This window comes from Canis lupus, chromosome X (assembly GCF_011100685.1).
Source record: "Canis lupus familiaris isolate Mischka breed German Shepherd chromosome X, alternate assembly UU_Cfam_GSD_1.0, whole genome shotgun sequence".
NCBI classification, from domain to species: Eukaryota; Metazoa; Chordata; class Mammalia; order Carnivora; family Canidae; genus Canis; species Canis lupus.
The window spans coordinates 95,074,850-95,087,643 of record NC_049260.1 but is presented as its reverse complement, the minus strand read 5'-3'; positions in this window follow the sequence as shown (position 1 = coordinate 95,087,643).

Sequence of the window (12,794 nt, the reverse complement as noted above, 5' to 3'; positions counted from 1 at the left end):
TTTGGGTATTATAGATAATGTTCCTATAAACCTTGGGGTGTATGTATTCCTTTCAATTAGTACTTTTGTATTCTTTGGGTAAATACCTAGTAGTGTAATCGCTGGATCATAAGGTAGTTCTATTTTTAACATTTTGAGGAGCCTCTATACTGTTTTCTAGAGTGGCTGCACCATTTTGCATTTCCACCAACAGTGCAAGAGTGTTCCCCTTTCTTCACATCCTTGCCAACACCTGTTAATTCTTGTGTTGTTGATTTTAGCCATTCTGACAGGTGTGAGGTCACATTGTGCTTTTGGTTTGTATTTCCCTGATGGTGAATGATGAACATCTTTTCATGCATCTGTTGGCTATCTGTAGGTCTTCATTCAAAAAATGTCTGCTCATATCTTCTTCCCATTTTTAAATTGGATTATTCATTTTTGGGGTGTTGAGTTTTTATAAGTTCTTTATATATTTTAGATACTAGCCCTTTATCTGATGTATTATTTGCAAATATCTTCTTCCATTTCATAGGTTGCCTTTTAGTTTTGTTGATCATTTCCTTTGTTGTGCAGAAGCTTTTTATTTTGATGAAGTCACAATAGTTTACTTTTGCTTTTGTTGCCCTTGCCTCAATTCTTCAGTTTCTACTCATAAACCATTGACTAGCCAACCAACATTTCCCCCTCCTTATCAAAAACATCAATATACATTTTCAGCTAAAAACCATTGGTTTTGCTTGAGCAAAAAGGCTGTTTTTATAAATACCCAGTGTGTCCATAAATTAGGCACAGTAGACTTATATAATGTACAGATAACATTGGCAATAGGTAATCTCTAAGGCCATGCCTTTTATAATAATAAATACTTTCACTATCTTTGCCTACTGATCATTTGGTCTGAAACTCATTGCTTTCTTTCTTTTTGCTCTTTATGCTCTTTTTGGAACCATTTATAAAACCACACATGTTCCAATTACTATCTTCTGTAAGTCTTCCCAGAAGTACACTGAAAACCTTGGATTATCAAATTACCCAAAATGCAAAATTTTTAGTCAAAATGGCATAGAGGGTGGAGAAATAGTAGGTCTTAGCCTCTGTGAGTGACTAATTAAAGAAGAATAGAAATAAATGAGGTAATACTATAGATGAGTTTTAAGCATGCTCTCCCATTAGATGCTATATTATAGGTTCTTATTTTTTTTCTTTCATTAGTTTGAAGTCACATTAAAAGATGTTTAAAATCCATGTTTTATACTGTGTACTGATAATCTTGTGAATAGCCTGAGAGTGTATCTTGATTCAATTTTCAAATCTAAATCTTCTTAGATTGTACAGCTTTCTCAAAATGTATTAGGATTCTTTAGAGAAGATCCAGAGAAGCACACGGAAATACCCCACACCCTACAAGGTAGAGGGTGCCTCTCTTGGTAAGCTTTGGGAAGTATAAGTAGGCACACCCACCCTTTCAGTGAGAAACCTTTCGAGCTCATGTATTCCCCCAGACTACAGGCAAGGGGAAATTCTCAGAGAGCTATAATAAGAAAGGTACAAGAATGGAACTATTAACAAGCAGTTGACACGTGTCTGCAAATAAAAGTTGATCATTTCACATTTGGTCTTGGCTTGTGAAGGATGTAATTTGGGATTAAAAATAAACATACTGGAACATACATCCTGATCAGAAACATTCATATGCACAGCTGGAAACAGACACTGCAATTTGAAAGTGTAATTAAGATTTACCATCTCTATTTATAGAGTCCAAGCAGAGCAAATTCATTGTTTTAAATGTGAAGGTTCAGAAAGTGTTAGGGGGAGAAGAAATATTAACTATAAGTAAAATGGCATACAGCACATCGAGCAGTCCTTTCTGAATTTAGCGTCAAAGAAAATAACAGGGAAAACTGAAGTGCAAATGAAAATCACACACACAAAGGGAAAAATATGATATTCCCATGAAAGCCAAGAAAATATTCCTTAATCCTCTAAGACAACTATTGTTTCCTTGAATTAGGTAAACATGTCTGCTGAGATACAGAGCATTAATGGGTAGGCATTTAAGACAAAACAGCTGTGGAAATAGAGCGGACAATGTTTTCCTGCAAGTGAATGATTTGCAATGGTAATGAAGCTTCTTTTCCCTGACAAACCCGTTACTTAGTAGTCATTAAATGAAGGGTTCTTCCAAATACACATGGACAGGCCAGTCGGGGTTGTTGATAGAAAAAGGCTTGCAAATGAACACATTGCTGCTCTAGAGGAGAGTTAAAAGAATGTTAATTTTTCATATTCTTAAGCCTTTTATTGAAATATTAATAATAATCAGTTAAAGTAAACTTAAATGATTCACCAAATCAATTTACATTTCAAAATGCAGAAATTGTATGAGTGAGCTACGTGGATCAGATAGTGTTGGGATTAGTACTTTGGAACATCCCTGGAGAGGATAGTGCTGTGATTTCTTATGTTTTGTGCATGGTTTATAATTTTTTAAAAAAAATTCTGTCAGTAGGCTAGCCTTGTAGTCAGGTTCTGTAGTCAGTTCATAAAAACTAGAGGAAAAAAATCAATTACAGAGATATTTCAGAAGGGATAGATTAGAGCCTTTTTGGTTGTTTCTTCTTTGACAAATGGATTTACAAAGGGCCTTTTAGTGCCATCACTAGTCCTCTTGAAGGTAGGCTCTTGAGCTTTGAGTCTTTTTATAAAGAAGGTTGTTACTTGTGTTTAGGTTCATGAGAGATGCCAAACAATGTGCATCTCCTTCCCACATCTTTGGTGGCACAGGGTTTTAGCCCAAAGACAGTTCCCTCTCTTATTAATGTGCTTACTATGGGGAATACCACATCCAAAGGCTTTATTTGAAAGTGTCTTTTTCCACACCCACATAAGCACTGTTTCAAGAATTGTGTGAAATAAAAAGCTATTGACATAGTCATTTACAGTAAAATACAATCTCAGAGTTTTTCATAATTTGGGTATTTAAGATAATTTTATGTTTAATCAGTGTTCAATGTTTGCCTCCCAAATGCAGAGGCATTGTGGGAAATGGAACTCAGTAGAATTCTACCAGTTGCATTTACTTCTGATGCATTAAGATTATCATGTCCATGAAAAGTCAGTGAGAGCAAAGGGCAGTAGATCCCAACAGAGGTTGCACAGTATGTGACTTGAGGATGCACCTAACCTAAAACACTATGGTAGGCAGAATTGGTGCCTCCAAGAAGATTCCACTCAATAATCCCCAGGACTGCATATATACCTTACAAGCTACCTCATATGAGAAAATGAACTCTGCCATGGTTAGTTTACTAATCAGTCAATTTTAAAATAAGGATATTATCCTGGATTATATGGGAGTAGATGAGATGGAACAACATGATCACATGAGCCTTGAAAAGCAGAAGAGGAATGCAAAAAGTCAGAGATATTTGAGGCATAAGAAGTTGTTCAGACACTGCACCATTGCTGGCTTTGAAGATGAAAGGAGCCATGAGCCAAGGAATATGGACAGACTCTAGAAGCTGAGAACAATCTCCAGCTGAGAACTAGCAAGGAAATGGGAGCTCAGTCCTATAGCTGCATAGAGCACAGTATCCAGCCAAGCCCATCTGGCCTCTTGTCCTAGAAAACTGTCAGATTATAATTGTCATTTTATGCCACTATTTGTGGCACTTTGTTATAGCAGTGATAGAAAAGTAATTCAAAGCCATTAATTGATGCTAGCAACATACAGACTGCTTATCAATAGTCATAGGATCTACCCCTTTGCCTGACTTCGTTTGTCTGATATCTGTCAAACTCACTCCATGAGTCCCCAAACATGGAATTCTTGCTTCCCTTAATACTTGGTGATAATTATATGGACAGCTGTTACTTTGCTATCCCACTTAGGCACTACTTCCTCACCATGTACTAAAGTTACTTACCAGGTCTGCTTCTAGCCTGTTTCTACTCATCAGTCTGGGCCATAACAAATAAGATTGTTTTCCCAGTTTAGACTAACACCTAGAACTTAATAAAAAGAGCCTAGTCTATTTTTTCTTTTGTTTTTAATCATTTTATTTTGAAATATCTGTTGGTTTATAGAAAAGTTGCAAAGATAGTATCATCAAAAGGCGTTTTGAAATGGATTTTGAAGGCTGATTAGGAGGATGAAGATTGGCAGATCTGTTATGCTCATATCTCATAGTCTAATGAACAGTGGTATCAGTAAGCTTTAAGTTGACAGACATAGCAGGATAGAAGAGCATCATTTCACTTCCCTAAGTCACGATACTTGACAAGAGTGTGGCAAACTCACTTGTACTCTGCCATCTAGTGAGAAATAGAATTAAAGAAAGGATCATGGGAAGGGAAACAAAATACTCTTAAATTCCTTAAAAGTAAATTAAAATGGAAAACATATAAAGGGTATAAATACACACACTAAATTCTAAGGGTGTGGAAAATCTCTTTATTGAAGGGCTATAAACTGTTTGCTCATGCTTCTTTAATAGTTTTCAAGCTGACATTTCCTAATATATAAGTTTCCATCATCTCAGCACACTGACAAATTGCACTAAATTCCATTTGGTTAGATACGGAGATGTTTACGTAGAATAAAGAAACACATAGGCCACACTTAGGTATTTCTACACAATGCACATTGAACTATTTTTTTTTAACTACAAAAGCAACATTGCTGCCTCTGGAGCCTTCTTTGCAGGCAGAGCCAAAAAGGCATTGGCTGTAGTGTCTCAATAGAAACTGTTCTTCTTACCTTCATGATTTGGAGTAGGGATATAAAGTTGGCAAATAGATGCTTTTGGCTCTGACATGAGGAAAAGAAAGCAAATGAGTTAGAAGCACGGATGTGGAAAGGTGATGGAGGAAGGGTGGTGGTACTAGGAAGAGATTAGCTGTGTCCTTGAAAAGAGTTGGCTGCTGAGTCAGCCAAAAAGACCTGTTTGACTGTTTTTAATCTGGTGATTTTCACTGAAAAGCTACCCTAGCTAAAAGATGAACTTAACTAATGTCCAGGAACAGGGGACAACTATTAGCAAATTTAGAGTCAATTAGGGTTTTGTTTACAGTTCTTTTGTGTGGGATAGCCATTTCTATAAACTTTACACACACTATATACCTTTTTCTTAAGGCCTATTATTCTGTGAAAATATTGATTAAAGTTAGATGTTCCTCAGGAAATGGAAGTATGCAATTCACTTGTGGTAGTAAAATCTATGCTTTTTAAACAGATAGTCACAACTGGCTGTAATAAAGGAAAGGGGGCATCAATTCAAGCAAACACATCATTACATTAGGTGATAGAAATGTAAACAGGACTCCAAAGAATACATCTCTTAATGGTTTTGTCTTCCTTATTGATTTATTTTCAAGTCTCACCTTGATCTAGGATAGCTATGCATCTAGATACACCAGATTGCAAATTCTCAATCTGACCTATTATTTTCCTAAAGATCTGAAAGCAGTTCTCTCATCTAGTCTCTTTAATCCCCTACTTGTTAACTCAACTTAACCAAGTAAGATCCATGGGTGAGGGAGGAAGGAGAAATTTGAAGATAAAAGGATAAAGAGCACTCTTTATTTTCTTTGTTTGAATTGTACCTTAAGTAGAAGTGCATTGAGAACTATTGGGGGCAAGCAGCAGGGATGTTTTAAGAAAAAAGATTTGAGGGGCACCTGGGTGGCTGAATCGGTTAAGCATCTGCCTTTGGCTCAAGTCATGATCCCAGGGTCCTGGGATCGAGCTCCACATTCTCCCTCTGCTACTCCCCCTGTTTGCGGTCTTTCGTTCTCCTCCACCCTGTCAAATAAATAAATAAAATCTTTAAAAAAAATATTTGGCTTCAATCAACATGATACACCACATTTATAAAAGAAAGGATAAGAACCATATGATCCTCTCAATAGATGCAGAAAAAGCATTTGACAAAATACAGCATCTTTTCTTGATAAAAACCCTCCATAATGTATGGATAAAGGGAGCACACCTCACCATCATAAAAGCTATATATGAAAGACATTGAATATCATCCTCAACAAGGAAAAACTGAGAGCTTATCCCCTAAGGTCAGGAGCATGACAGAGATAAAGATGTCTATTCTCACCACTGTTGTTCAACATAGTTCTGGTAAGTAATCAGACAGTAAAAAGAAATAAAAGGCATCCAAATTAGCAAAGAAGAAGTAAAACTTTCACTCTTTGTGGATGACATGATACTCTATGTAGAAAACCCAAAAGAATCCAACAAAAAACTTCTAGAACTGATACAAAAATTCAGCAAAGTCCCAGGATATAAAATCAATGCACAGAAGTCTGTTGCATTTCTCTATACTAACAATGAAGCAGCAAAAAGAGAACTCAAGGAATCAATCCCATTTATAATTGCATCAAAAACCACACCATACCTAGGACTAAACCTAACCATAGAGGTAAAATATCTGTGGTCTGAAAACTATAGAACACTTATGAAAGAAAGTGAAGAAGACACAAAGAAATGGAAAAACATTCCCTGTTCATGGATTGGAATAACAAATATTGTTAAAATGTCAATGGTACCCAAAGCAATCTACACATTCAATGCAATCCCTATCAAAATATCAGCAGCATTTTCACAGAACTGGAACAAACAATTCTAAAATTTGTATGGAACCACCAAAGACCCCAAATAGCCAAAATAACTTTGAAAAAGAAAATCAAAGCTAGAGGCATCACAATTCCAGACTTCAAGCTATATTACAAAGCTGTAGTCATGAAGAAAGTATGCTACTGACACAAAAACAGACACATAGGTCGATGGAACAGAATAGAGAACCCAGAAATGGACTCTCAACTCTATGGTCAACTAATCTTTGACAAAGCAGGAAAGAATAACCAATGGAAAAAGAGTCTCTTCAACAAATGGTGTTGAGAAAATTGGACAGCCACATGCAGAAAAATGAAACTGGGCCATTTTCTTACACTATACACAAAAATAAATTCAAAATGGATGAAAGACCTTAATGTGAGACAGGAATCCATCAAAATCCTGGAGGAGAACACAAGCAGCATTCCCTTTGACCTCAACTGCAATAACTTCTTGCTAGACATATCTCTGGAGGCAAGGGAAACAAAAGCAAAAATGAAGTATTAGGGCTTAATCAGAATAAAAAGCTTTTGCACAGCAAAGGAAACAATCAACAAAACTAAAAGGCAACCTATGGAATGGGAGAAGATATTTGCAAATGACATATCTGATAAAGGGCTAGTATCCAAGATCTATAAAGAATTTGTCAAACTCAACACCCAACCCCCCCAAAAAAAATCCAGTAAAGAAATAGAAGACATGAACAGACATTTCTCAAAAGAAGACATACAAATGGCTAGTAGACACATGAAAAATGCTCAACATTACTTGATATCAGGGAACTACAAATCAAAACCACAATGAGATACCACCTCACACCAGTCAGAATGACTACAATTAACAATTCAGGAAACAACAGATGTTGGTGAGGTTGCAGAGAAAGGGGAACCCTCTACACTGTCGGTGGGAAGGCAAACTGGTGCAGCCATTCTGGAAAACAGTAGGGAGGTTTCTCAAAAAGTTAAAAATAGAGCTACCCTACTACCTAGCAATTGCTCTACTAGGTATTTATCCAATGAATACAAACATAGTGATTCAAAGGGCACATGCACACCAATGTTTATAGCAGAAATGTTCACAATAACCAAATTATAGGGAAAGCCCAGATGTCCATCAACAGATGAATGGATAAAAAAGATTTGATATATATATATATATATATATATATACACACACACACACACAGAATATCATTCAGCCATCAAAAAGATTAAATTAAAATTAAAAAATTAAATCTTATCATTTGCAATGATGTGAATGGAACTAGAGGGCATTATGGTAAGCAAAATAAGTCAGTCAGAGAAAGACAAATATCACGTGATTTCATATATGGAATTTAAGAAACAAAACAGATGAATACAGAGGAAGGGAATGACAAATACAATAAGATAAAAACAGAGAGGGAGGCAAACCATAAGAGACTCTTAACTATAAGAAACAAACAGCGTTGCTGAAGGGGAGGTGGGTGGGGGGATTGTGTAATTGGGTGATGGGCATTAAGGAGGGGACTTGATATAATCAGCACTGATGAATCACTAAATATTACCCCTGAAACTAATAATTCACTGTATGTTAATTAAATTGAATCTAAATAAAATAAGACAAAAAGAAAAAGATTGGACTATATGACAAGAGCTACAATTGAGCAGAGTTAAAACTTGACTGTCCTGTTTGCTTCTCTCCTGGAGGTGCTTTACAATAGCATATCACTGGTGTGAATTTTCAGAGATTCTCAGATGGGCTCCCTAAATACCTAATGTTTGTGAGGTATCTCCTAAGTACCTCAGAAGTCCACCATCCAGTTTCTAGGGATCTAGAATTTTCAAAAATATTTCAGTTTCCTTGATGCTGCATTCCTGAGTCACTTTCTTGCTCTGGCACCTTCTCCATTATAGATCTATTTAGTATGGGTAACTTTGCAATTTTCTGTCTGGCTATAGCCATGATGTCACAAATCAGCCTACACGTCTAGAATGTAAGACGGGAGAAGTGGACCTTGAACTCTAATGGACAAAAAAAGAAATGTAAATTAAATACCTTCCTCAGTGGTGAAGGAGCTGATGGCGAAGCAGATGAAATAGTGACAAAACAAAACAAAAACAAAGGCAGATTGTCCATGTGCTGCATTTAAATAGTACCCTCTGCCCCTGTGTGATGCTGTTTTTTTCCTAATGTCTACTTGATAGAGATGTGCAGTTATCACCAGCAGTGCAGGCATTGGGAGAGAATCAGGTCAATGGAGGGGCAGAAAATGCTATGTAATAAAAAGGTGAAAGGAAGGACTATGTGAATCAAAAAGAAAAAGGAAGCAAGTCAACAAACAAAGCAAAGAAGCTCAGAACATTTCACATAGTGCTATGGATATTAAAATAATGAGATTTAGAATAAGTTTTCATAGGTTGGGAAATAATTATAAACCTAGGAGCAAAAATCACAAGCAAACTCAATGTACCTTGAGGCAACTAGATAAAGTGCTAGAGACTAGAGTCTTTGACAGAACTGGCCTGAGGCCAAGCCACGTTTGAGCTGTTTTCCTTTGTTCTCTTTCCTTCTTGAACTTTCTTGTCCTCTATCTCATCCTCCGGGCCTCTCTCTTACTGATGACAGCTAACTAATCTGGTAAACAAATTCATAATGACGGATTAAAGATGTAGCAAAAAGAACACAGGCTTTGGTGTCAGACAGGCCTGGGCTCAGATCCCAATTCTGCCTCTTTCTTAATCCATTCCTTAGATGTGTGGTCTTGGGTGGCTTTCTTAAAATATCTTAGTTGATGTGTTTTTAAAATGGGAATAATCACATCCACTACACTGCGTTGCTGTGAAGATGAAAGTAATGTCTATAAGAAATCTAGAAGAGTACTTTGGATATAGTAGGCACTTAATAAATGGGGCAACTGTTTCACATTCAATATATTCTTCTCAAGAGTATATTTATAATTTTATATGAATCTTCAGTATATCAAAAGAATATTAAGTGGATTTCAAGGGCCAGGGATGAACCTTTTAGGCCATTATCATTGCTAACATTTGTTAAGTTTGTAGAATGTGCTGAGTCTCTTGTTAAGGACTGTAATAAACAATTTCATCTAATCCTAACAACCCTGTGAACTACATACCATTACTATTTCTATTTTATGAAAGAGGAAACTAAGGCACAAAGAGTTTATAGGTAACTTGGCCAAGGTCATAGAGCTAGAAACTTGAACATTTAGGGCTCTATTCATGTTGTATTCAAATACAATGATATAAGAGACTCTCTGCTACTTGTATGGAAAGACTCTCCTGCAAAATGTCACCAAGGTGCTAAGTGGTTAACTTGGCAAATGACTACTGTATTACTGTTCAAATGATTCAACCAACAAATTAAGATGTCAAGGGTCAAATCCCACCATGATAAAAATAGCTACCATTTGTTGAGTAACTACAAAACGGCAGGCACTATGTTATGCACTCTATATACATGATCATATTTACATATGATTTACATACAGCGATTGTGTAATGTGTCCTTGGTCTTATTCCCACTTCACAGAGGAAAACACAGAGGCTTAGAGAGTACAAGTAACTTGCTCAGGATGAGAGGGTTAAGAAGCTATAGCACTATTATGAAAACCCCTGGCTGTCTTCTATTAGGCTGTGTCAGAGATTGTACATCTTTCCCATACATGACTGTGCAGGGGAGAACAGTTCTGCTCACTCCACCCCTGAGCACTCCTGGCTCAGCTGGGAAGTTCAGATCCAACCTTCAAAGCCATTTTCCATCAGGGCTAACTTGTACTAATCAGTGGGGGTATTCACTTGAAAGTAGCACTTTGGAAGTAACTCCTTTAATGTTTTCAAAGGTAGAAAGGAATTTTGTGAGGGCTTCTTTATTTTTTTCTTTCTTTCTTTTACCTTTTATTTTGGTATGAGTCATAATACTGGCTAGTTTCACTGAGAACCAACTATAATCTGACTCCATCCCCAAGGATAATAAAATATCTAGTACAATGGTTTACAAGGAAAGATTTGGGTTCTGTTATTTACGTTTGATTTTGGAAATACATTTATTGAAGTTGTGTATATAATTTTCACTAACCACAATAAACATATGTACAAAGTTAGAATTCTTTGAGTCTTATGAGTCCATATCACATAGGGATTGAGGAACTACATGGTGCCTGAACCTGTTTTAGGCTTTAAGAATTCAATTATGAGGATAGGTTGTGTTCCTTGTCTCAGAGAGCTTACTGGTTAGCAATAAGACCTACCTGATTCTACTCCTTATTCACCCATTCATTCATGAATTCATTCATTCATCAGACATTTATTGAGTATGTGCTATGTGCCAGGTATTGTGTTAGGTATTGTGTATGGATAAAAACAAGTAACACTTCATATGTATTAAGCACTTAGTATGTGCTTAACATTGCTTTAAGTACATTACATGTAAAAAAAATAAAAAAGTACATTACATGTATTAACTCATGTAATCCTCCTAGCAACTATTTGAGATAGGTTCTATTCTCTCACTTTATAAATGAGAAAATGGACACTGGCAGGCCAAATAATCTGCCCAAGGCCAAAGTGGTGGAGCCAGGCAGTTATTCCAGAGCCTGCACTCTTAGCTGCTATGTTAAACTGCTTACAATAGTGAATGAGAAATAGTCCCTGCCTTTAAGGACCTCAGAGTCCAGCAAAATAGACTAAAAATTTAAATTAAGCAGTTGTAATACACAGTGTTTATTATATGGGATTTATAGGATGTCATGAAAGTATGTTATAAGGCTACCTAACATAGTCTAGAGAGTTTAGAAATGAACATATGAACTGAGACTTGAAGGATGAGACTGAGCTATCAAGGCAAAGGGACAAATAGGATGGGTGTATGAGTGGGGAGGGAGTGGAGGCTCACTGAGAAGTGTGTTTCAAGCAGAAGGAGCAACATGTACAGACAGAAGTTAATTTATTATAATTGGGATATTTAGTATTGTTAGGGGATATTGGTTTAAGCTAGAGAGTTAGTCAGGTTTTAGATCATGAAGGTTTATTTAGGTCATGTTAAGAATTTTGGACTTTATCCAAAATGCAATATGCATTCGCTGAACAGATTTAAGCAAGAGAGTGACAGTAATTTACATATTTTCATATTTACATTTTAAAATGATTGCACCAGTAATGTGGAGAATGGAATGAAGGGGCAGGAAGGCCAGTTTTCACAAATCAATAACAAATTTGTTTTCACAAATCAGGGGCAGGAAGGCCAGTTTTCACAAATCAATAAAAAATTTGTTTTCATCAAATCACAAATTTGTTCCATACCTGAACAGTTCCCATTTCCTTCTTGGACAGTTTCTATGATGACAAACTTTGTGGTATCTGTGTTCCTGACTTTTCCTATCCTCCCAAAGTGCATGCAACCAGCATAATAGATATATTTTTGGCTAAAAATCTAATTCTAGTCATTGCTTTAGAAGGGAAGAATAACTAGTCAGTTCATCTTTGCAGTTATTTATTTTTATGTTTTTAGTTTAGAGAAAATAATTTGCCGATTGGATAAAATAACTTATAGTTGTTTCAGTATAATATAGTTAAGCACTTTTTTAGGAGTATTAGTTTCATTATACAGATAAAGTTCCTGAGGCATAACTGAGTATAAGACAGCTTAGTATAAGACAGAGCTACTCAAGTTTTGTTATCTCCTTGATTTATCCTACTGCCTTTAGATAAGATGTGTGTTGATTGCTTTTGTTCTTAGATGAAAATGCTGAATAAGCCAAAGGCATTGCAGGAAAAGGCAAAATATAGAATTCAGAAAACTGTGTGAAATATGCTTGAATTTCATAGCTCATGCCAAATATTGTACCTTGAATAAATATATAATATAGCTCAACAATGGGATCTGTGGTATGTCCCCAAAAGGTATCTGGAATGTCTAGAATCTAAATGAGAATAGGTGAGAAAAGGATAATTGTGTTACATTAAATCCACTTTACTGTTCACACAGTTCAGGTCTTCTTACCAAGTTGTTGGAGGTTCTATGCTGAAAGTGTTTTGCTGTGAGTCAAACATATTGGGTGGGAAGACTTTCTACCTGAACTCAAACTATACCAGAGTTTACCATCACTAGTATAATACATACAGACATACAGACATACTTCACATCTCAAATTTGCTGTCTCTTGTGTTAGAGGCACAACACA